At 42.4% G+C, this 25,725-nt stretch overlaps 1 long non-coding RNA gene across 1 annotated transcript in view; it reads right to left on the bottom strand.

The window, feature by feature from the left end:
- Window positions 1-25,725, bottom strand: part of LOC309561228 — an 864,211-nt gene that overhangs the window by 379,212 nt on the left and 459,274 nt on the right. The window lies entirely within an intron of this gene.

Genomic DNA, 25,725 nt, shown 5'->3' with positions numbered 1-25,725 from the left:
CCCTTTCTCTCTCTCATCCTCTCTCTCTCTTACCCCCCCCCATGTCTCTGTCTCTCACCCCCTTCCTCTCCCTCACCCCCCTCTCTCACCCTCACCCCCTTTCTCTCTCTCACCCTCTCTCGCTTACTCCCCCCCATGTCTGTCTGTCTCTCACCCCCCTTTCCCTCTTTCTCTCCCTCACCCCCCCCCACTCTCTCTCACCTTCACCCCCTTTCTCTCTCTCACCCTCTCTCTCTCTTACCCCCCCCCCATGTCTCTCTGTCTCTCACCCCCTTTCCCTCTTTCTCACCCCCTCTCTCTCTATCACCCTCACCCCCTTTCTCTCTCTCATCCTCTCTCTCTCTTACCCCCCCCCATGTCTCTCACCCCCTTTCCCTCTTTCTCTTTCTCACCCCCTCTCTCTCTATCACCCTCACCCCCTTTCTCTCTCTCATCCTCTCTCTCTTACCCCCCCCCCCATGTCTCTGTCTCTCACCCCCTTCCTCTCCCTCACCCCCCCTCTCTCACCCTCACCCCCTTTCTCTCTCTCACCCTCTCTCTCTTACTCCCCCCGTGTCTGTCTGTCTCTCACCCCCCTTTCCCTCTTTCTCTCCCTCACCCCCCCACTCTCTCTCACCTTCACCCCCTTTCTCTCTCTCACCCTCTCTCTCTTATCCCCCCCCATGTCTCTCACCCCCTTTCCCTCTTTCTCTTTCTCACCCCCCTCTCTCTCTATCACCCTCACCCCTTTTTCTCTCTCTCATCCTCTCTCTCTTACCCCCCCCATGTTTCTGTCTCTCACCCCCTTTCTCTCCCTCACACCCCCCCCTCTATCACCCTCACCGCCTTTCTCTCTCTCACCCTCTCTCTCTTACCCCCCCCCATGTCTGTCTGTCTCTCACCCCCTTTCCCTCTTTCTCACCCCCCCCCTCTCTCTCTCCTTTGATCAGCTCTGCCATAAAATGTAACATGTAATAAACCATTTAAATGTATTTCATACCAAGCAGGTGGGCTTCCTACCCACGGCTCTGTGTGTCCATTCACCATTCGCCCACTCCGTCTCCTGATTGCCTGTGATTGACAGCAGCGGGAGCCAACGGCCATGCTCTTGTGGACATTGCTGGATTGAGAGGTGGCTCAGGTAAGTATAAGAGGGTTTTTTTTTTACCTTCATGCATAGAAAATGTAATGCATGAAGGAAAAAAAAAAACCTTGCGCCTTTACAACCACTTTAATACCAGGTTCACTTTAAGCAGCCGAGTCAAATTTGTTTTCATGTATTGGAAGCTACATTTAACCTATGCAGACTTCAGTAGGATCAGAAAAAAATAAAGAGCTGAACTTTAGAAGGGTCCAGCCATCTAGATCTAGAAAATGTAATACTTGTATAATTTTCAGCAGTTGTCCTTTTCCTTATGTGCATTAAGAAACTGTACGCCCGCACCCCTCCTCTTCCACTTGCCATTTGCAAAATCTTATTGCTGTGAAAATGTCAGGGAGTCTGCAGATCGCAGAGTGTTTGGTCAGTTAGACAGGAAACCTTACATTAAATGCGTTCAAAACCCAGTAAATTCACTATTCTCCAAAGAAGGTACATTAACCTCTGCTAACCTAAAATAAAGATGCTGCAAATCATCCGTATAACAGAGTCGCCATAACACAGAGAGAGTGTTTGTATATAAAACTAATAGACTTGCCTTGTGAAGTTTAATACGGTTCTACCTTTGCAACTGAATGGCTGATGTAGGCACAGGGAGTGCAATCATCTTTATTTTATTCACTTATATAATGCTGCTTTGAACCCCACATAGAATAATTTTAACCACTTCTGGATCGGAAGGGTTTTCCCCCTTAATGACCGGGCCATATTTTGCGATTCTGCACTGCGTTATTTTAACGGACAATTGCGCGGTCGTGCGACGCTGTACCCAAATAAAATTGGTGTCCTTTTTTTCCCCACAAACAGAGCTTTCTTTTGGTGGTATTTGATCACCTCTGCGGTTTTTAATATTTTACGCTATAAACAAAAAGAAAAACAATTCTGAAAAAAAAAAAACAATATTTTTCACTTTCTGCTATATAACATTCCCAAAACGAAAATGTAAAAATCTAAATGTTTTAACATTTTAGGCCAATTTGTTTTCTGCTACATATTTTTGGTTAAAAAAAAAGAAATCGCAATAAGCGTATTTTGATTGGTTTGCGCAAAAGTTATCGCGTCTACTAACTAGAGGAAAGATTTGTGTAATTTTTATTGTTTTTTTTTTACTAGTAATGGCGGTGGTCTGCGATTTTTAGCGGGACTGCGACATTGCGGCGGACAGATCAGACCCCCTGACATTTTTGACACTTTTGGGGGGACCAGTGACATTACTACAGTAATCAGTGCTATACATATGCACTGTTATTGTAATAATGACACTGGCAGGGAAGGGATTAACATTGTGGGTGATCAAGGGGTTAAATGTGAGCCTAGGGGAGTGATTCTAACTGTGGGGGGGCGGGGCTTGTGAAATGATTATAGAGACCTGTGACCTTTTATAGAAGGATCACAGGGGCTCTATGATCATTCCAGGGAGAACGGTCAGCTGTGTTTACAACTCTCTCAGTGGGGAGCGATTGCGGGTGTCAGGCAGCAATCGGAGCCGCCTGACCGGTGCATCGGCTTCCCTGCTGCCGAGTGGTGGTGGGAGTGCGCCGCCGGCACCGTGCGCTCGCCCCCCATAGCTGCAGGCGCGTGACCGACTTAGGTCTACGTCGGTTTGGGCAGGAGAGTCACCCTGCCGCAGTAAAAAGGCGGGGGTGGTCGGCAACCGGTTAATCTGTGCCTGCCCCTGAGGAGCTTACACTCCCTACCACGGCCTTAAAGGCCTACACATACTAGGGACAATTTTTATAGTGGTAGTCAATTAACCACTTGCGGACCGCCCACTGTACATTTACTGCAGCAGGGCAGCCGCTCTGTGCCAGATCACATACCTAGTACAAAATGGGAAACGGGAATGGGGCGCACACCCTGCCGGTAACCTGTTCGCGCTGTAATCACACACAGCAGGAGCCCAGCAGCGGTGGGCTGCTGGGCTCCCGCTGTTTGTCGGCACCCGCCGATTACACAGGACACAAGAATAATGACAATCTGCTTATGTAAAAAAGGCAGATTGCGTTCTGTCAGTAGGGAAGGTATTGATCCTGTGTTTCTGCAAAGTAGGAACACGGATCTTTGCCTTCCTCTATTAAAAGCACCTCCCCCACAGTGAGTAATCACTGGCTAGGCACACGGTTAACCCTTTGATCTCCCCTGATGTTAACCCCTTCCCAGCCAGTAACATTAGTACAGTGACAGTACATATTTTTAGCACTGATCACTGTATTAGTGTCACTGGTTCGTCCACACACACCTACACAGGTTGAACTGGATGGACTGTTGTCTTTATTCAACCTAAACTACTATGTAACTATGGTTCCCATAAAGCAGGGGTCTTCAAACTATTGCCCTCCAGTTCTTTAGGAACTACAATTCCCATCATGCCTGGTCATATCTGTGAATGTTATAGTTTTACAATGCCTCATGGGACGTGTAGTTCTGCAACAGCTGGAGAGCCGCAGTTTGAGAATCCCTGCCATAAAGTGTCAAAAGTGTCAGTTAGTGTCTGATTTGTCCACCGCAATGTTGAAAACCCGCTATAAGTCGCTGATCACCGTCATCACTAGTAAAAAAATAAATAAAATATCCCATAGTTTGTTTGTATATGCTTTAACTTTTGCGCAAACCAATCAATATACGCTTATTGGGATTTTTTTTGCCAAAAACATGTAGCAGAATACATATTGGCCTAAATTGATGAAGAAATTAGATTTTTTACATTTTTTATTGGGTATGTTTTATAGCAAAAACTAAAAAATACAGCTTTTTTTTTTTTTTTTTTTTTAAATATGACGGTCTTTTGTGGTTTATAGTTGCAAGTGATTGGTCTAAAAGGCCAAATACAGTGCTTGCTGTGGTGATACATGTATATACTGGTAACAAATAATGAATGTAAAGTCCAACAGTGTTGAATATAATAATAATAAATAAATAAAAATTTGATCAGTTGATAAAATTCCTATAAGTCATCAATTCGCAGTGAATATAAAGTGCAACAGTGTTGGATAAAATGGAATAATTCACAATATTAAATTTAAATACAACAGTGACTTTTAAGTGCTCAGATAAATATATACAAAAATTCCTTGGTGAAGGTGATTATTAAATATTCAAAAAGTGCTCGTGGTCAGGCTTGATTGATATAATCTCAGCAGTATCCAATCCCAAGTAGGTAATAAGTTGGGTCACTTACCGAATGGAATGGGTCCTGAATGCCATACGGCACCAGGACCAAATGAACTTTGTAAGCCCCCTGGGCTCGATGGGTCCCCTCTGGACGGTATCCCGTGGGCTGGCAACAACTCCTCTGGGCTCCAATATATACAATCCGGTCCAATAGAGGGGGAGAAAGAATGCTCCAAAGAGTGTAGTATTTAAATTATAGGTAGTTTATTTACCCATATATCGGGTACAAAGCATTAAAATCATGCAGGCAATAGTGTTGGTGGTCAGCGGTGCGGGCTGCACGTTCTCCTCACGGAGCTGGCTTCCAGCTTGCGTTCCACCAACGTAAACGTAACGACGCTATGCGTTCCAAGCTGACACGTTTCGTCACTTCTGGTGACGTCCTCAGATTTTTTAAATTTTTTATTGGGTATGTTTTATAGCAAAAACTAAAAAATACAGCTTTTTTTTTTTTTTTTTTCAAATATGTCGGTCTTTTGTTGTTTATAGCACAAAGAATAAAAACCGCAGACGTGATCAAATACCACCAGAGAAAGCTCTATTTGTGGGGGAAAAAAAAGGACATACAGCTTATTTGGCTAGAGTTTCACATGACCGTGCAATTGTCAGTTAAAATAACGCAAGAACGCATGGTGATGAAGGGGGGTAAATCTTTCGGAGGTCAAGAGGTTAAAGAAAATAAAATGCAGGGGTTACTCCACAAATAATTAAGGTAGTATTTGCCACCGGCTCAGTGTGCTGGGAGGGAGCTAGTGTGGCCGGCTATGTGGATGAAGATGGGCAGACTATGGGTTGGGGTTTCATTCTGCTTTAGATATGTTTACAGTACGGCTGAGTTATTTTCTTTCCTGCTCTTTTATAGGGGAACTTTATCTTAAAACTCAACCATGGGAATTACAAAAAAACGACCCTTGCAATAGGGCGTTACCACACTACAAGTGTTAAATGCACAATAAATCTAGGGGATGAGGAATAAGCTGTAATACTTTCTTTACTCCTCGTTCCCGCCAGGCTCCATCTATTTGTGTGACTGTTCTGCTGAAATTTACTGGCTTCAATCCCACGTCATTAAGTACAGCTCAGGGCAAACAGCCAACAAGAGAGCAGCCACTGTTGTGCTTTCAAAAAGATCAACGCCAATAACTACCTCAGTAAATAAACGAAGGCCCCATTCACAAATGCAAATGGGGCCGTTTGCGATTAGCTGCGTTAGACTCAAGATGGGACCCCTTTGATTAGCTGAGGGTGGGAAGCCCCACTGAAAGCAATGGGAGGCTCCCACAGCAATTTGCAGCCAACTGCATATGTCTTTGTCTTCAACCCGCACTCGCACACAGTAGGTCAGTGGTGGAGACTTTTTACTTCTCTCCACCAGGAATCCTTTAGGCATGTCTGTGGCAGAAGCAGTGCAGCCTTTTTACGGGGCATCAGGTTGGCCCAGGGTGCAATTGCCCCCCTGCCCCCTGGCCCAGTCCTCCCCTGGTCAGCGGACATGTGTCTGCTGACATCTGCCCCTCCATAGGGGTGAATGGATGGTCTGATCAGGTCTGCCTGAAAAACTGACAGGCGGACCTGATCAGACAGCCCGTGTGAAAGGGTCCTTAGGCTCCATTCACACCAATGCGTTATTTCCTCCTTTTTGCAGAAAAGCAGGACATTATTTTTAACATGGGTTCATATGGAACACGTTCACATCAATGCATTTTTTGTGCCTCTACGTTTTTGGAAAGGGTGAGGGACTTTTTTAAACGCAAAACGCTGCTTTTCTTGCTTTTTTGGTTCAGTAGACTTCAATAAAGAAGCTGCAGAAAAGCATGTAGTGTGTTTTTACACTTGATTTGAGTTTTGCATTTTAAAATCTGCCTAACAACAAATTTGTCTAAAAAAAAAAAAAAAAAAAAAAACACAAATCGCGGTTAAAAAAGCATGCATAGGTGTGAATGGAGCCTATAACTGGATACACATTATACAATTTTCTTTAGATTTTTTTCCCTTAGGCCCTGTTCACACCTGAGCGTATTTTAGCTCATAAAACGCTCATCTCTGAAGTCTCAAAACGCCCAACAACCAAAATCCCATTCATTTCAATGGCCTCTGTTCACATCTGAGTGTTTTGTCTCCAGAAGAAAAACGCCTAAAGCTCAAAAAAGTACACGAGCTTCTTTTTTGGCTGATTACAAGAGTTTTTGTTTGATGTCAATGCCTTCCTCCAAACACCTGCAAAAAACGCCTGAAAAAAAGCCCAAAAAAATGCCTGAAAACGATACACTCAGGTGTGAATGGAGTCTTTTTTTTTTTATAAATCTTTTTATTAAATTTTATAACCAACAAAACATACAAAGAAAATTCAAAAAGAACAATCACAATATCATTACAACAACATAATCACTATCTAATGAAAAATATCATAAGAAGAAAAAGAAGGAAAAAAAATGGAGTCTTAAGGCTCTTACACACTGAGCGAAAGTCGGATGAAATATCGTCTGATTTTCGCGCTCTTGCTCAACGGTCATAACCGTTTTTATTTGACAGTGCATAATGTTGCACGAAATTTCTCGTCCAATCTCTTTTTTTTCTTGGGACGTTTGATCATAAATTGTAATGTAAGTACTTGTACATGTGACCCCATGGCCACGCCTTCGAGCTCCATCCATAAACTTAAGCTCTAAAACATAAGCTCTATCTATAAACTTTCGGGTAGTCAGCAACTTCCGATCATGCACTGTCTTTCGTATCCGATTTAAACTTTAAACAAAAATTGGTAGTGCTGAGGACGGACAACGAAAATTTTGGAGTTTGTCCCTCCGTTTTTTTTTCTTTAAGAATGTTGGAATCGGCTGCTGAAAGTTGTGTACATGCTAGCCGAAAATTGTACGATCGTTCCTCGGACTAAGATTTTCGGCTGATTTTTTTATAGTGTGTATCCCACTATAGACTTACCAAAACCATATAATATGAGGTCAGACCTTAACCTCCTTAGCGGTAATCCCGAGCGTGACTCGGGGTTGGTTTTTCATATCAGGAGCGGTAACCCCGAGTCACGCTCGGGGTGGATTGCAGAGAGCGCAGCGGTGTTCTCTTACCTTATCCTGGCGATCCAGCGATGATCTCTCATTGGTGACCGCCAGCCGAGAGTCCCGCCGCTCCTCCGTCGGTCTCCGTCGCTCTGATCACTTCCTAGTTCCGTTCCCTGCAGCAGCAATGCTGCATGGGAGCGGAACTAGGGAGGGAAATTCAAAAAAAAAAAAAAAAAAAAGTTGCACAAAACACAAAACACATTTTATATTATATATATATATGCATATATATATGTATATGCATATATATATATGTATATGCATATATATATATATATATATATATATATATATATATATATATATATATATATATATATATATATGCATGCATATACATATATATATATATATGCATGCATATATATATATATATATATATATATATATATATATATATATATATATATATATATATATATGCATGCATATACATATATATATATATATGCATGCATATATATATATATATATATATATATATATCTATATATATATATATACACCGGTATATATATATATATATATATATATATATATATATATATATATATATATATATATATATATATATGTATGCATATATATATATATATATATGCACACACACATATATCTATATATAATATATAATGCATGAATTATAATCTAATCAATAATATAATTTTATTATATATATTATATATTAAATAATAAAATAATATTATTGATTCGATTATAATTCACGTGTTTGTGTTTCAAATTTATCACATCTGGGATGTCTACTAGAGTCTTGTTTTGGTCAGGTTTAAGTCAGTAATTACTAAGAATTGTAGGCCTATAATACATAAAGCCAAATTTCCATGAAAAGAATTGTACCGCTTTTGGTATGTAATTCCTGACATAATCATACCGCCAGGGAGGTTAAACACTTTCAATTTGTATGCAATCAGGCAGGCCCTTGCACTACACAGTTGAAGGTAAATCTAATGGAAATCTACCAACAAAAGTTGTATAGTGTGTATACAGCTTAAAGCGGAGTTCCGGCCACGGGGGTGAAATTTAGCTAAAAATACCCCCGGGACAGTCAGGGCTAGTACATTCCACAATGGCTAGCCTCTGATCTGTCCCGGGTCGCACTTACCTTTTAGAAGAAATACTTACCTTGAAAATTTCTTCTCCAGCGCCCTAGAAGCTGTTTAGCAGGGAATGAGGCGCCGCACCAGAAGTGACGAGCAGGGCCTGTGCAGGAGCATTGAGTCCTGGGAGCGATGACGTTCAGCTCCCAGGAATCAATGCAAAGAGGAAGTGACGCCGCGGCCGCAGAGGGAGGAAGTGGAAGAAAGGTGAGTATATTTTTCTTCAATAACAAGGTAAAGTAAACAAAAAAAAAATCGTAACTATACATTTCTTTTTTTAGGTGACCAAGAGCAAGCGGATGGCCCAAAATCGATTATGTCGATTTTGTGGCCGGAACTCTGCTTTAAGACAGTTGTCACTGGAACCCCATAGGAAGATTTACCTATTATTCTTGTTCTGGTAACAACACCAAATTTCAGATTTTCCCTCAATTTCAGTCCTGGTAACAGTAGTTACTTGGAGAAATAGGTCAATAGTGAAAATGCAGACAAAAATAATAACCTGCAGATGAGGCAGAGAATGGAAGCGCCACTCCACTTATGAACTCCAGAATAAGATTTTATTTCAATTCACCAGGAGAAACACTTTTCCGGGTTGCAAAAGTCCTCTTATTTCAGAGCTTTGAACATATACATGTATAATGACAAATATAGTCAAATCAGTATCTAGTCTACAACAATGGTATAAAAATATTCACTGGTACTGTAAGTATACAGTGGGGAAAATAATAATTTGATCCCCTTTGCAAACTTACAAAGAAATGAAGGGTCTATAATTTTTATCATAGGTGTATTTTAAATGATAGAGAGACAGAATGTCAACCAAAAATCCAGAAAATAACCCATGGTACAAATGTTAGAAATTGAGTTGCAGTTCAGTGAGTAAAATAAGTATTTGATTCCCAAGCAACACATGACTTAGTAGTTGGTGGAGAAACCCTTGTTGGAAAGCACAGAGGTCAGACGTTTCTTGTAGTTGGTGACCAGGTTTTCACACATCTTAGGAGGAATTTTGTCCCATTCCTCTTTGCAGATCTTCTCCAAGTCATTAAGGTTTTGAGGCGGACGTTTGGTAACTCGAACCTTCATCTCCCTCTACATATCTTCTATGGGATTGGGGTCTGGACACTGGCTAGGCCACTCCATTATCTTAATGTGCTTTTTCTTGAGCCACTCCTTTGTTGCCTTGGCGGTATATTTTGGGCCATGGTCATGCTGAAAGACCCATCCATGATCCATTTCAGTGTTCTGACTGAGGGAAGAAGGTTCTCATCCAAGATTTTACAATACGTGGCCCCTAAATTGGCCCCTCTATGCAGCAAAGTCGGCCTGTACCTTTAGCAGAGAACAGCCCCAAAGCATCATGTTTCCACCTCCATGCTTGACTGTAGAGATGGTGTTCTTAGGGTCAAAGTCAGCTTTTTTTTTTTTGTCCAAATACGGCAAGTCAAGTTATGCCCTGTACACACTATCAGATTATCTGAAGACTTTTGTCTTCAGATTTACCTTTTCTATGTAGTGCAAGGGCCTGCCGAATTGCATACAAATTGAAAGTGTTTAGGTTTGACCTCATATTATATGGTTTGGGTAAGTCTGCAGACAAAAGTCTTCAGATAATCTGATAGTGTGTACAGGGAATTAATGCCAAAGAGCTCAATTTTGGTCTCATCTGTGTTTTTTTGTGGATTTTTGGTTGATATTGTGTCTCTATCATTTAACCACTTCAGCCCTGGAAAGTTTTACCCCCTTAATGACCAGGCCATTTTTTGCCATTCGGCACTACGTTGCTTTAACCACTTGCCGACTGCGCACAGTATATTTACTGCGGCAGTCTGCCCCGGCCAGGCAGAGTGACGTAGATCTACGTCGCTAGCCTGTCACCGGGTTTTGAGCCAATAGCGGGCGAGCGCGTGCCCGCTTTGGCTTGTTCACGGAGGAGCGTGGGCGTGTGACCGGCGGACCCGATGTCCGCCGGTCACACTTACGATCGTCGGTAGAGCGGGAGAAAGGCGGAGCGGCTTATGTAAACAAGCCGCCTGTCATTCTCCCCTGTGTAAAAATGCAGATCAGACGGTTCTACTATGTAGAACCGTTGATATCTGTTTTTACACTAGTAGCCATGTCCCACTACAGTTAGAATCACGCCCCTAGGACACACTTAACCCCTTCCTGTCCAATACAGTTAACCCCTTCCCTGCCAGTGTCATTTTTACAGTAACAGTGCATATGTATAGCACTGATTACTGCAGTAATGTCACTGGTACCCCCAAAAGTGTCAAAAATGTCAGTCAAGGGTCCGATCTGTCCGCCGCAATGTCGCAGTACCGAAAAAAAAATCGCAGATCGCCGCCATTACTCGTTAAAAAAAAACACCAAAAACGACAAAAATCTTTCCCTTTGTTAGTAAATGCGATAACTTTTGCGCAAACCAATCAAAATAGGCTTTTTGCGATTTTTTTTACCAAACATATGTAGCATAAAACAAATTGGCCGAAAATGTTAAAAAATTATGATTTTTACATTTTTTGGGGGGGAATTTCATATAAAAAAAGTGAAAAATATTGTTATTTTTGCAAGATTTACGCTCTTTTTTTGTTTATAGCGCATGATCAAAAAATCGCACAGGTGATCAAATACCACCAAAAGAAAGCTCTGTTTGTGGGAAAAAAAGGACGTGAAATTCGTTTAGGTACAGCGTCGCACGACCGCGCAATTGTCCGTTAAAGTCACGCAGTAAATTAATCGGTAAAAAAAACCCTGGTCAGGAAGGGGGTAAAATCTTCCGGGGCTTAAGTGGTTAACTGACAATTGCGCAGTCGTGTGACGCCATACCCAAATACAATTGATGTCTTTTTTTTCCCCCACAAATAGAGCTTTCTTTCGGTGGTATTTGATCACCTGTGCGGTTTTTAGATTTTGCGCTATAAACAAAAAAAGCTATAAAACATTCCCAATAAAAAAATTTAAAAAATCAAATTTTTTTTTATCAGTTTAGGCCAATTTGTATCCCGTTACATATTTTTGGTAAAAAAAAAAAAATCTCAAAAAACTTATTTTAATTGGTTTGCACAAAGGTTATAGCGTTTACAAACTACGGGATAGATTTTTGGAATTTTTATTTATTTTTTATTAGTAATGGCGGAGATCAGTGATTTTTAGCGGGACTGGGACATTGCGGCGGACCCCTAACTGACATTTTTGACACTTTTTTTGAGACCAGTGACATTAAGGCCCCTTTCACACATGTCAGTTTTTCAGGCGGATCTGAACGGTCCCCCCATGCATCTCTATGGGGCAGCGGATGTCAGTGGAGACATGTCCGCTGACATCCGATCCGATCCTGTCAGTCAAATTTTATTTTCCATCCGTCTGGCGGATCGGATGAGAACGGACAGGCGGTCCGTTCTCATCCGATTCCCCATAGGTGACAGCGGGGATCTGACACCTCCGTCTCCGCACACAGAGCGGAGACGGAGCTGTCATCTGCCTGCTCAGCAGGGATCGGCAGATCGATCTCCCGCTGAGCAGAACGGCTCCGTCGATGGAACGGATCAGCTTGGCTGAATCACACGATCTTTCCCTGCCTCTCTGACAGAAAAGCCGCCTGCTTTGTTTACATAAGCAGGCGGCTTTTCTGTCACTGTAGCCGAAGATTGCGAGGCCCGGCAGCAATCACAGCGGTAACGCGGCTCCGGCGGCACGCGCGCGCCACCGAAACCGCGTGCACTTAATCACGTATATGTATGCGATTATACGCAGCCGAGCCGCCCTGCCGCAGTATATCTGCGGCAGGCGGTCGGCAAGTAGTTAAAATACACCTATGATAAAAATTATAGGCCCTTCATTTCTTTGTAAGTGGGAAAATTTACAAAGCCTCAGGGGATCAAATAATTTTTCCGCACTGTATTTATATAATTATAACATAATAAAAGTAGAACACTTCTCTCTGCTCTTTCTTATTCAGGTGCATCTGTCTTGATGTCCTTTTGTTTCACTCCAGCCCAGTTTGGTTGACGCTGAACCAGGCTTCTCCTGGTGAATCAAAATGAAATATTATTCTGGACTTAGCAAATTAATAAAATACTATTCTGGCCTTTATAAGTGAAGTGGCACTTCTATTCTCTACCTTGTCTATTTGTTTCTCTAAGGACTATTTAAAAATGGCCTAGAAAATTGAGCTACCAGCTGATTCCTTTATATAATCCACAATTATATAGAATATATTGATCAATCCAGTGCCCTTCAACATCACAGCAATAATGAGAAAGCAAATCCAGACCTCCCAACCCTTCAACCGTATACAAATCAAGGCTACAATTCAGTTTAGTGAAGACTCTCCTTCACTTACCGGCCACTTTATTAGGTACACTGCTCAATTGCTTGGTAACACAAATTGCTAATCAGCCAATCGCATGGCAGCAACTCAATGCATTTAGACATCTAGATGTGGTGAAGATGACTTGCTGAAGTTCAAACCGAGAATCAGAATGGAGAAGAAAGGGGATTTAAAGGAATTTGAACGTGGCATGGTTGTTGGTGCCAGGTGAGCTGGTCTGAGTATTTCAAAAACTGCTCATCTACTGGGATTTTCACACACAACCATCTCTCGGGGTTTACAAACAATGGTCCGAAAAAGGGAAAAAAAACAGTAAACGGCAGTTGTGTGGAGGAAATTGCCTTGTTGATGTCAGAGAAGAATGGGCAGACTGGTTTGAGATGATAGAAAGGCAACAGTAACTCAAATAACCACTCGTTACAACCAAGGTATGCAGAATGCCATCTCTGAATGCAGAATGCATCAAAACTTGAAGAGATCCGGCAGATCCAGCAGATACAGATACAGCACGGAAGACCACACCGGGTGTCACTCCTGTCAGCTAAGAACAGGAAAATTAGGCTACAATTCGCACAGGCTCATTAAAATTGGACAACAGAAGACTGGAAAAATGTTGCCTGGTCTGATGAGTCTCGATTTCAGCTGCGACATTCAGATGGTAGAGTCAGAATTTAGCGTAAACAACATGAAAGCATGGATTCATCAACGGATCAGGCTGGTGGTGGTGGTGTAATGGTGTGGTGGATATTTTCTTGGCACAGTTTGGACCCCTTAGTACCAATTGAGCATGGTTTAAACGCCACGGCTTACCTGAGTAATGTTGCCGACCATGTCCATCCCTTTATGACTACAGTGTCCCCATCTTCTGATGGCTCCTTCCAGCAGGATAATGCACCATGTCACAAAGCTCCAATCATCTCACCACTGGTTTCTTCACCATGACAATGAGGTCACTGTCCTCCAATGGCCTCCACACTCACCACATCTCATCCAATAGAGCACCTTGGGGATGTGATGAAACGGGAGATTGGCATCATGGATGTGCTGCCGTTAACTGCGTGATGCTACCATGTCAATACGGACCAAAATCTCTGAGGAATGTTTCCAACAGTTTGTTGAATTTATGCCACAAAGAATGAAGGCAGTTCTGAAGGCAAAAGGGGGCCCAACCCGGTACTAGCGAGGTGTACCTAATAAAGTGGCCAGTGAGTATATATATATATTTACAGGGCTTTTTTTCAGGGGGAACGTGGGGGAACGCAGTTCCGGCACCTCCAACACTGAATGTATTTAAGTGCAAGGGGTGCTGGGGGTGTGCTGAACGGTCTATTGATGGCCACTGGGGGGGATCTATTGTCGCTAGTGGGGATCTGTTTTTGCACTGGGTTCTATTGTTGCTGGAGAAGGATCTATTACTGCTGGGAGGGATCCTATATTTCTGGGGAGTCAGTTGTTGCTAGGAGGGATCTACTGTTGAGAGAGAGAGGTCTATTGTTGCTGGCTGCTGGAGAATCTAATGTTGCTGCTGGAGGTCTATTGTTGCTGGGGTGGTATTTTGTTGTGGGGGGGGGGCATTGTTGTGGGGGTGATCTCTTGTTTCTGGGGGGGTTTATTGTTGCTGGCTGCAGGGGATCTATTTTGCTTCTTTTCTTGTTTTATTTAACAAGTTCCATACAAATTTCTTACCACAGTACCACAGAATGATACTTGGTTCTCTGTTCTCTAAAAGGGGCAGTACTGGGAGGTGGGACCAAGGTATGTGCCTGGGGGTGGGTAGGGGGTGGAGACAAGGGGGGGGGGTTCCTGCACCTATTCTCTGAGAAAAAAAGCCCTGTATATAGATAGATAGATAGATAGATAGATAGATAGATAGATAGATAGATAGATAGATAGATAGATAGATAGATAGATAGATAGATAGATAGATAGATAGATAGATAGATAGATAGATAGATAGATAGATAGATAGATAGATAGATAGATAGATAGATAGATAGATAGATAGATAGATAGATAATATTATAATTATACATGCAAATTGGACCTTCTCTATTTGCTTGTTACTTATGCAGTCTCTGCTGCCTTACCCCCAAAAGTATATTAATTAAAAGATGTAATTACTCAAATTAATTGGAAGATGTTATTTTTCATACAAATTGTTTCATTCCATGCTTGGACACGCATTAGCATGCCTCTTAATTTGCTGAAATATGCAACAATTTATTTATGTCTTCATACTAACTGTATCATATACTCATATTGCCCTATCTGCACTTGCGTGATAATAACTAAGCTACGCATATTAACACTAAATTAAACCTAAAAAAAAAAAAAAAAGAATAAATAAAAAACAGGTAGGATTTCTATGACAGAAAAGACAGTTTTCCCTGTCATAAGCTCTTCTTTCTGCCTGTTGGTGTTTGTGTATATATATATAGCAGATATAGACTGGGTATCCAGATATAGAATGGGCAGAAGGAACCACGCATTCGCCTAAGGCTCGCCATTTCCTAAATGTCTTGCAGGATAATTATAGTTGGTGAATGCACCAACAAGAGATAAGGCAGTACTAAACCTACCGATTACTAACAATACAGACATGTTCACGGATGTGGAAATACGGGGCAACTTCGGAAACAGTAACCACTGGTCAATTTGTTTCAGTATAAATCACACAAATAAGAAGCACAAGGGTAATACAAGGACAATGAATTTCAAAAAAGCCAACTTCCCTAAACTGTGCTTTTTGCTGGACGATAATATTAGGGATAAAATCTTAGGAGCAAAGAACATGGAGGAAAAATGGGAGTTCTTTAAGAGCATACTAAATAAAGGTATTGGCCAGTGCATTCCAAAGGGAAATAAGTATAAAAGAGCTAAAATTTTTCCTGGAAGGCTAAAGTCCAATGTAAAAATGCATATGAAAGCAAAAGAAAAAGCTTTTAAAAAATACAAGGCTGAGGGGTCATTGTTAGCATTCCAACAATACAAAGAATACAATATGAAATGTAAAAGCGCAATCATGGCAGCCAAAATTGACTATGAAAGGCATATAGCGAAGGAGAGTAAAAAAAATTCTTTAAATATATAAACAGTAAGAAAGTGAGGCCAGAACATATTGGCCCCATAAAGGATGATGAAGGGAATTTGTTTACAAAAGACAAGGAGAAGGCAATGGTTTTAAATGCATTCTTCTCAGTTTTCACAAAGGAAACGGGGGATATAGTAACCAAGACTGTAATGTTAACTACTTGCCGACCGACCACCGCAGTTGTACGACGGCAGTCTGTCTCTCCCAGGCAAAGCTTCGTACATGTACGGTGCTAGCCTGGGAGGAGCTAGGGGGCGAACGCGCGCCGCCGGAGGCACGCTCCCGCCCCTGCTCGTCGGCTGGGGAGTCAGTGCGTGTGACCGGCGGCTCTGATGGCCGCCGGCCACTCGCAATCTCCCGCTGCAGTGAGAGGAGGACAGACGGCTGATGTAAACACAGCCATCTGTCATTCTCACTAAAGTAATCATAGAGGCTATGCGATCCTGCTATGTAGAATCGCATGTCTCTGTGATTACATCACAAGCCACACCCCATGACAGTTAGAATCACGCCCCTAGGGACACACTTAACCCCTTGATCACTAGTAAAGTTAACCCCTTCCCTGCCAGTGTCATTTTTACAGTAACAGTGCATATTTATAGCACTGATTACTGTAGTAATGTCACTGGTACTCCCAAAAGTGTCAAAAATGTCAGTCAGGGGTCCGATCTGTCCGCCGCAATGTCGCAGTCCCGCAAAAAAAAAAACAAAAAAAAACGCAGATCGCCGCCATTACTAGTTGAAAAAAAAAAAACAATAAAAATTACATAAATCTTTCCCATAGTTAGTAAACGCAATAACTTTTGCGCAAACCAATTAAAATACGCTTATTGCAATTTTTTTTAGCAAAAATATGTAGCAGAAAACAAATTGGCCTAAAATGTTAAAAAATTTGATTTTTACATTTTTTTTGAGAATTTCATGCTTCAAAATTGTGCACGCAGTTAGCTTGTGGAATTTGGGAAGTATTTCAAATGATTCTTCAGAATTTCCAATGGAGCGATGTGCCAGAAAGAGACATCAGAACCGTCGCTGACCTCACTTTCCGTACCTGATGACGAATTTTCCCACCAATTGCTATCGCTCAGTTCTTCAAGTAACTCAGTTTCGCTGTCGCTGTTTTCCAGTTCGTCTAAAAGCCCTTTTGCGCAAAAAGAATGCTTTTTGGACGCCATGGTCGTTCTCTATTTTCCAGGCACAAAGAACTGGAAAAGCAGAGGCAGGGCACTGGAAAAGTCACCAGGTGAAATCCTGTGGTGAGATGGGATGATACAGTGTAGTCCGTTAGGATCACAGCTTTCCATCATCTCATTTGGTTTATTTACATTTTTGAAATTGCCGCCTGTTCCACCCCCCTGTGTCGCAACGTTTGCAGGGAAGGGAACCGGAAGACAGGTGACGGCATCGGCCGAGCACACAGCGGGAGGACAGCGGAAGGACGGCGGGAAAGGACCACGGGGGATCGCAGGGGAAGGTGAGTTTTAAAATGTAAAACAACTGATTTCTATGCAAAACAATGTACTGCTTTTAGCACAGAAATCTGGACATAATCAGACCGCCAGGGAGGTTAATACATTTTAAAGTCGCACTGAAATTCTTAGTGTCAGGATGACACTTGTTGAATGTATGTTTAACCTTTACTGAATAAAAGTCTATAAGTTTTACGGAATCAAGCTATGTGGATTCATCTTTCCTCCTAATACATGACAAATCCCTGCCTGATATATGTGATTGCCTGTCTGAGGATTACCATTTAAAGTGGAGTTACGGCCTCAGAAACTTTTTTGCAATAAAAATACCCCCGGGACAGTCAGGGCTAGTACATTTCACAATGGATAGCCTCTGAACTGTCCCAGGTCGCACTTACCTTTTAGAAGAAATACTTACCTTGAAAATGTCTTGTCCAGCGCTGCCATCTCAGGTGTGGGCAGCTGAAGCCAGCGCGTCCTCTTCGGCGTCCTCTTCAGTCCCAGAATGCGCCTTCCCCGGCCCCGCTCGTCAGTTCCGGTGCAGGCGAGTCATTCCTGCACAGCTTCTTGTTTATTATGTATTCGGTCTGACCAGACTTCTGAGGTTGAGCATCCCATCCCCCACACACACCTGTACTCTATTGGTGTCCACTATCAAGTAGATATAGGAGGAGTCCCCTGCAGTGCATTAGCACACCTTCCCAGCAAGGAGTGTTGTCTCCAAGGGTAAGAGAGGCTGGATTCACCCCTTTTTTATGGATAGTGTAGGACCCACTGACAATGGGGTACTTTGACGTAGTGGTGGGCTTGAGCACGATATGGCCATATGGTGGGACCAAATCCCCATTTTTATTTATGGATTGTCTCCATATTTGATGGTCATTTCTTTTGCATGGTTGCGCTATTCTTTTTTAATATACATGTCGCTTGGTCCATAGCTGCACCGGCTTTAGATATACATGTTCAGGGTTTGCTCCCCCAATTTTTTGCTTGTTTATTAGCTTCTGGGCATGCCCAGAAGCTGTTTAGCAGGGAATGACGCGTCTGCACCAGAACTGACGAGCGGGGCGCATTGACTCCTGGGAGCGATGACATTAAGCTCCCAGGAATCAATGCAAGCAGGAAGTGATGGCGCGGGCCGCGGACGCAGAGGGAGGAAGTGGAAGAAAGGCAAGTATATTTTCTTCTATAACAAGGTAAGTAAAGAAAAAAAAAATCGTCATTATCCATTTCTTTTTCAGGTGAATGTCAGCAAGCGGATGGCCCAAAGTCATTTTTTTGAGGCCGGAACTCTGTTTTAAAGTGGATCATGATCCTGCATACTGGATATACTCTATAGAAAAAGGCCTAATAGCTGGTTTATACTCCATCTGGTGAGTCAGTTTGGGGTGATTGGTGGAAGCAGCACACAGGGTGTTTCTCGGCACACCTTTGGTTGAAGATTGGCTGATACAGATATTTATTACTTGCACTTTATTGGACTTTTCTTGGGACTTTTTTAACCACTGATGTCTTAATTTTTAACAATTATGAACTGTATGTATGTTTAATTTTTCCCTTATATGAATTGTTGATAGTTTGTCACATATATCAATCATTGATGGTTTACACAGTTATTTTGCACATATTTGTACAAATATTTTTAAACAATATTTTTGTATATTAGAGATATAATGAGGATTTCATAGTAATATTTTTAGTATAATTCACTCATTATAGTCACAATAATTTTGGGTGATATATCATTTTTAGAGCTCTGAGTAATAAGAGGATTTTGGCGCAGATTTTTTTCCTTTTTTACCCTGTTGCTGCATTTGCAGTTAATTAGCATCAATTACACCTCTGAGTAGCTTAATAACAAACATAGCCACAGTTTCTTCTGGAGCCAGATCAAAAACTTTCACAAGTAATGAGTTTTAAGCCCCGTACACACGCACAGATCGTCGTCATACAAACGTCGGTGGACGAAAGATCTGCCGATTGTACGCGTGTTAGTATGGTGCCTCCGACAGCTGTCTGCACACAATCCGCAGACAAGAGTCTTTCTTGCAAACATGAAAATTTTTGTCTGCGGACACCAGAACGGACGATTGTTCGCCTGTCAGTACAGAAATCAGCCGACAGACCGCAGATTTGCAAGACTGGGCATGCTCAGAAAATAAAAAACACAGGGAAAGTTAACCATCACATGACATCACTTCTGCAGTCAGCTGAAGTCTGTGGACAAAATTCTTGTGCTGTCCTTGTGCTGTCTTTGCACTTTTCAACAGACACCGACATCCCGGGGAGAAAAGACGAACGTTTGTATGACGACGATCCGTACGTGTGTACGGGGCTTTAGGCTCTGTTTCCACTAGTGCAACTTGTCATGCGACTTTGGACACACAATGTCACATAACAAGACACAGCCCATTGATTTCAATGGCATCTGTTCCCATCTATTATACTTTTAAAATCAGCAACTTTGATCCAGAGAGTGTAAAGTTGGATCAAAGCTGCATTCAAAGTTGCACTCTAATTGCTCAACCTAAAGAGTCGCACTAGTGAAAACGTAGCCACTACGCTACAGTGCGACTTTGGAGTGTGACTTTGAATGCAGCTTTGATCCAACTTTAAACTTGCTGGATCAAAGTCGCATCAAACGTTGTATCAAAGTAGTGCAGGTACCTTTTCAAAGTTGCTGATTTTCAAAGTGGCATAGATGGGAATGGGTGCCATTAAAATCAATGGGCTGTGACTTGTCATGCGACTTTGTGAGGCCAAAGTTGCATAACAAGTCACACTAGTGGAAACTGAGCTTTAGTCTACGTTTCCACTATTGTGATTTAGAGTGCAACTTTGATGCAACTGATCCAACTTTACACTGTCTGGATCAAAGTCGCATCAAAAGTTGCATCAAAGTAGTGCAGGTACCTTTTTAAAGTTGCTGATTTTCAAAGTTGCATAGATGGTAATGGGTGCCATTGAAATCAATAGGCTGTGACTTGTCATGCTTTGTCCATAGTCGCATGACAAGTCACACTAGTGGAAAGGGAGACTCTGTGTGGTTGCCTGTATTATGATCATTGTAGACTGTGAGCTGAGACCCCAGAGCACCTCCAGCTACACTGACAGTTCCCTCCCCCTCCCCCGCTTCGTCCCTGTGTCCAGCTTCCTTCTCCTATGGTACACAGGAACAGTGCCCCTCCCTGGAAGTGATGTCACTAGCTTTCTGTAACCACACCCACTTGCTGCTCTTGGACTCAGCAGGAAGAGGAATTTAAGTCATGTGACAGCACTGAATACTGTAAAATAAAGGCAGAAAAACTGGGATATGATAATTTTGACACATAAGGCTGAACTCAGCTCACATTGATGATGGCAGGGGAGAATTTAAGGTATTAGGCTGCACTTCCGCTTTAAACTGCGTAGATGGTTCTTCACTGTCAGAGCGGTAAGGATGTGGAATTCCCTACCCCATGCGGTAGTATCAGCAGGGAGTGTCAAAAAACTATTAGATGAGCACCTTAACGAGCACAACATAAAGGAGTATACAATGTACTCTCGACATAAACACACACCATAGGTTGAACTGGAAGGACTGGTGTCTTTTTTCAACCTTACCAACTATACTGAACAAAATTATAAAACGCAACACTTGTTTTTGCCCCCATTTTTTCATGAGCTGAACTCAAAGATATAAGAAAACCAGGATTCATCTGTGAAGAGAACATCTCTCCAAAGTGGCAGATGCCATCGAATGTGAGCATTTGCCCACTCAAGTCGGTTACCACGATGAACTGCAGTCAGGTGGAGACCCCGATGAGGATGACGAGCATGCAGATGAGCTTCCCTGACACGGTTTCTGACAGTTTGTGCAGAAATTCTTTGGTTATACAAAGCGATTGTTGCAGCAGCTGTCTGGGTGTCTGGTCTCAGACCATCTTGGAGGTGAAGATGCTGGATGTGGAGGTCCTGGGCTGGTTTTGTTACACGTGGTCTGCGGTTGTGAGGCCGGTTGGATGTACTGCCAAATTCTCTGAAACGCATTTGGAGACGGCTTATTGTAGAGAAATGAACATTCAATTCACGGGCAACGGCTCTGGAGGACATTCCTGCAGTCAGCATGCCAATTGCACGCTCCCTCAGAACTTGGGACATCTGTGGCATTGTGCTGTGTGATAAAACTGCACATTTTAGAGCGGCCTTTTATTGTGGCCAGCCTAAGGTACACCTGTGCAATAATCATGCTGTCTAATCAGCATCTTGATATGTCACACCTGTGAGGTGGATGGATTATCTTGGCAAAGGAGAAGTGATCACTAACACAGATTTAGACAGATTTGTGAACAATATTTGAGAAAAATAGGCATTTGTGTACATAGAAAAAGTCTTAGATCTTTGAGTTCAGCTCATGAAAAATGGGGGCAAAAACAAAAGTGTTGCGTTTATAATTTTGTTCAGTATATGTAACTATGTGTACGTTGAGCCACTCTGTACCCTGGCGATGTGACTCTTTGCACAGGAGAGTGACATTTTTGCGGCCCAGCAAACCAAGCTGCTGCTTCTTTCTCACATCGTCAACTCCCTGTTTTTTCTACTTATAAACATTGTAACCATGTTTTTGAATGGTCCTGTATACTTGACAGCTATGTCCTTATTGATAGATAGAGTTTTGTCTACATTAATTTGTCACTTCTCCCTAAGACTTGTATTTTGTAACATTTCAATAAAAATATATGGAAACTGAAAAGTCGGAACCTGGAAAGGAAGAGCGAAGATGGAAGCACCTGTGACTGACGGGAATGCTAATAGCACTGCACTGGAGGGGATCACTCGTTTTTGGTTTGATCTATATACTTGTATATATAAAATATACTTTTTATCTTACAAAAATTGGTGCTAAACCTTTCATCCAGTTTCTAAATTGCTGCATTTGTAACTTTCAAAAGCCAATATAAAGGCATAGCAGTGGTAAAAAATGCACTTGTTAGTTTATCCAATACATTTTTTTCTATCATTTTTTTTTTAAGGGGGCATAGCAGTGGGTGTGTCCTACACCTACATTTTTTTGCTAATAGGTGTCAATCATTTCCATCTCAGTTAGTTGGGAGGTATGCCCCATGATTGGTGTCAGTGGGCGGAATAGTGCCCTATCATTGGTGTCAATGGAAAGAATTATGCCCCATTTTTGGTGTCAGTTTAGGGAGTAATGCCCTATCATTTGTGTCGATAGAAGGAATAGTGCCCCATCGTTGGTGTCAGTGGAAGGTAAAGTGCCCCATTGTTGGTGTCAGTGGGAGAAATGATGCCCCATCATTGGTGTCAATGGCAAGAAATATGCCCCATTGTTGGTGTCAGTGGAAGGAATAGTGCCCAATTGTTGTTGTCAGTGGGAGGAATTATGCCCCATCGTTGGTATGAGTGGCAAGCAATAGGCCCCATTGTTTTCAGTGGGAGGAATTATGCCCCATCGTTGGTGTCAGTGGAAGGAATTATGCCCCATTGTTGTTGTCAGTGGGATTAGTTATGGCACATCATTGGTGTCAGTGGGAGGAATAGTGCCCCATCATTGGCGTCAGTGGAAGGAATAGTATCCCATTGTTGTTGTCAGTGGGAGGAGTTATGGCACATCATTGGTGTCAGTGGAAGGAATAGTGCCCCATCATTGGTGTCAGTGGAAGGAACGTTGCCTCATTGCTGTTGTCAGTGGGAGGAATTATGGCACATCATTGGTGTCAGTGGCAAGAAATATGCCCCATTGTTGGTGTCAGTGGCAAGAATGATGCCTCATGGGCTAGACAAATGTATGCAAAGGGCCACATCCGGCCCCCGCCTGCAGTTTGGAGACCAATGCTATAGAACTACAGGGGGAAAAAAAATATTATGCTGACTTTGTGTACTGCTAATTAGTGGTCACGGTGAAACTGTTAGGCTGCATTCACACTTGAGCGTAGCGTTTTACCACGGTTTTTTACTGCGATTTTACAGCGATTTTTACCGCGATTTTCAGGCGTTTTTTTCAGGCGTTTTTGGAGGCAGGCATTGACATCTATCAAAAACGCTGGTAATCAGCCCAAAAAGAAGCTCATGTACTTTTTTCAGCTACAGGCGTTTTGCAAAACGCTCAGATGTGAACAGGGGCCATTTAAATGAATGGGGTTTTACTAGTTGGGCGTTTTGAAATGTTTTTTTTGAGCGTTTTTTGGAGCTGAAAAACACTCAAAAACGCCCAGGTGTGAATGGAGCCTTAATGTTGCTGAATAATATTAGAGATTAAACTTGTCTTTTCATTCCTTTGTTTCAGCACATGATTATGGATTAATAAATCATTTGTGTGCATAAACATTGGAGCTAGTGTACCAGACACATTGCTGACCTCATCAGGCTCTACAGATAGAGACCTTTCTCTAGGAACATGACCATAAATCTATGTTGGAGATGAGAGTCTTCTCTGCTATTAATAGGTCATCCTAAGGAGTGTTCAGTGCATTTTTTTCACATCTACCAAGCACCCCCCAAACGCCAGGCTTCAAAATTGTCCAAACGTCAATGGATAGTTTGTAAGGCGCTTTAATTTGCCTGTATTCCCAAAATACATACCGCTAATGCAATTCTCTCCTCCATAAACAGTTTCTGCAACAGGTTGTAAGAAATTGTCTCATTAGCCCTGCAAAACAGAGCCAATCCTTCAACGTAAAAGGGACATTAGCACAAGCGGACGAGGACTCTAATCCCGCATGTTATTTACCGCTCTCTATCTACGTATCCAACTCTCGTTCCAGGGTGCAAAACTCCAGGTGGGCAGTGAAAACCTCATGAGCCTCATGCATGTCTTATGCAGATCAACAGAGCTCTTGACTATCTATGTGACAGACTATTAATATCTCAAGGCCAGAACTTCACGAGATGGTAAGGGAGCGTCCTTGGCTTTTTCTTTTTTAAATCCTGTTTATGAGCCACAATTTATTCAGTTGTTAAACAAGCAATTGTGATAAAATGTATGCTTAGCGTGTCCTTTACAAGGCTAGATGCTAAAAAAAGAGCTTTTATTGGGCCAATGAATAATTCTGGTTATTATGAGAATTAATAGCTGTCATCTGTGAGTTCCTTCCTATAGTGCCCTGTTTGTGCTGAGGACTACACTGGACTGACTGGATCAGTCACTGGTCTGGGTGCGTGATTGTGTGGTTGAGTAAGGAGAAGTCCCTCCAGTAGGTTTTGCCCAATGGTGGATACTGGCGGTTAACCCTCTTAGGGCTTGGCTTCTGCCATTTAGGTATGGCCTTAAAGGGGAAGTCTACCCAACACCTAAAACTGCTACATCTACAGGCAGCCACGATCTAAGACGAACCAATCTAGCCCTGTAAAGTAGAAATCAGTATACATACTTTTTCTGAAGCCTCTCCATTCTGATCCCATGCTGAACTGTCAGTGACAGCTTTGCTGTGGAGGCCGGGGGAGAAGAGGCAGCCGACAATGGAAGCCGCATAGTAACTCTATGGGTGACGTCACTTCCCATTCATTTCCAAGCCGTTGTCGGCCGTGTCCTCTGCAGAGCTTCCGCCGCTGGAGACCGGACCGGATCAGTTTAAAAAAAGGTATGTATAGCAGTTTCTTCTTTACAGGGCTAGATAGGTTAGTCTTAGATTGTGGATCCCTGTAGATGTAGCGATTTTAATGCTAGGGTGGCCATTCCCTTTAAGGTATTTTCTGCATGTAGACTTGAAATAATAGAAAAGCCCGATGTCCAAAAAAAACGCACGTTCAATGGTAAATTAGGAGGCATTTATTGAGAACAGCAGCAAGTATATCAATCCAATGCAAACATGCTCAGTGAGTGACATGTTACATATTTATATAGTAACATAGTTAGTGAGGTTGAAAAAAGACATCAGTCCATCCAGATCAACCTATGATGTGTGTGTGTGTTTGCTGTTAGCCGTACATTGTATACCCCCTGTATGTTGTGGTCTTTAAGATGCCCATCTAATAGTTTTTTGAAACTATCGATGCTCCCTACTGTTTGCGGAAGAGAATTCCACATCCTTACTGCTCTTACAGTGAAGAACCCCTTACGTATTTTAAGGTTCCAGGAATTGTGTAGAGATCCTTGCAACATGGAGCCGTGCATTATCATGCTGCAACATGAGGTGATGATCGTGGATGAATGGCACAACAGTGGGCCTCAGGATCCATAACCCCACCGCCACCGCCACCATGGGCCACTCCATCCACAATGTTGACATCAGCAAACTGCACACCCACACGACACCATACACGCTGTCTGCCATCTGCCCTGTAAAGTGAAAACTGGGATTCATCCGAGGAGAGAACATCTCTCTG

This window comes from Pelophylax lessonae (genome assembly GCF_965119305.1).
Source record: "Pelophylax lessonae genome assembly, chromosome: 8".
Lineage (NCBI taxonomy): Eukaryota > Metazoa > Chordata > Amphibia > Anura > Ranidae > Pelophylax > Pelophylax lessonae.
This window is presented reverse-complemented; position numbering and strand designations above follow the sequence as displayed.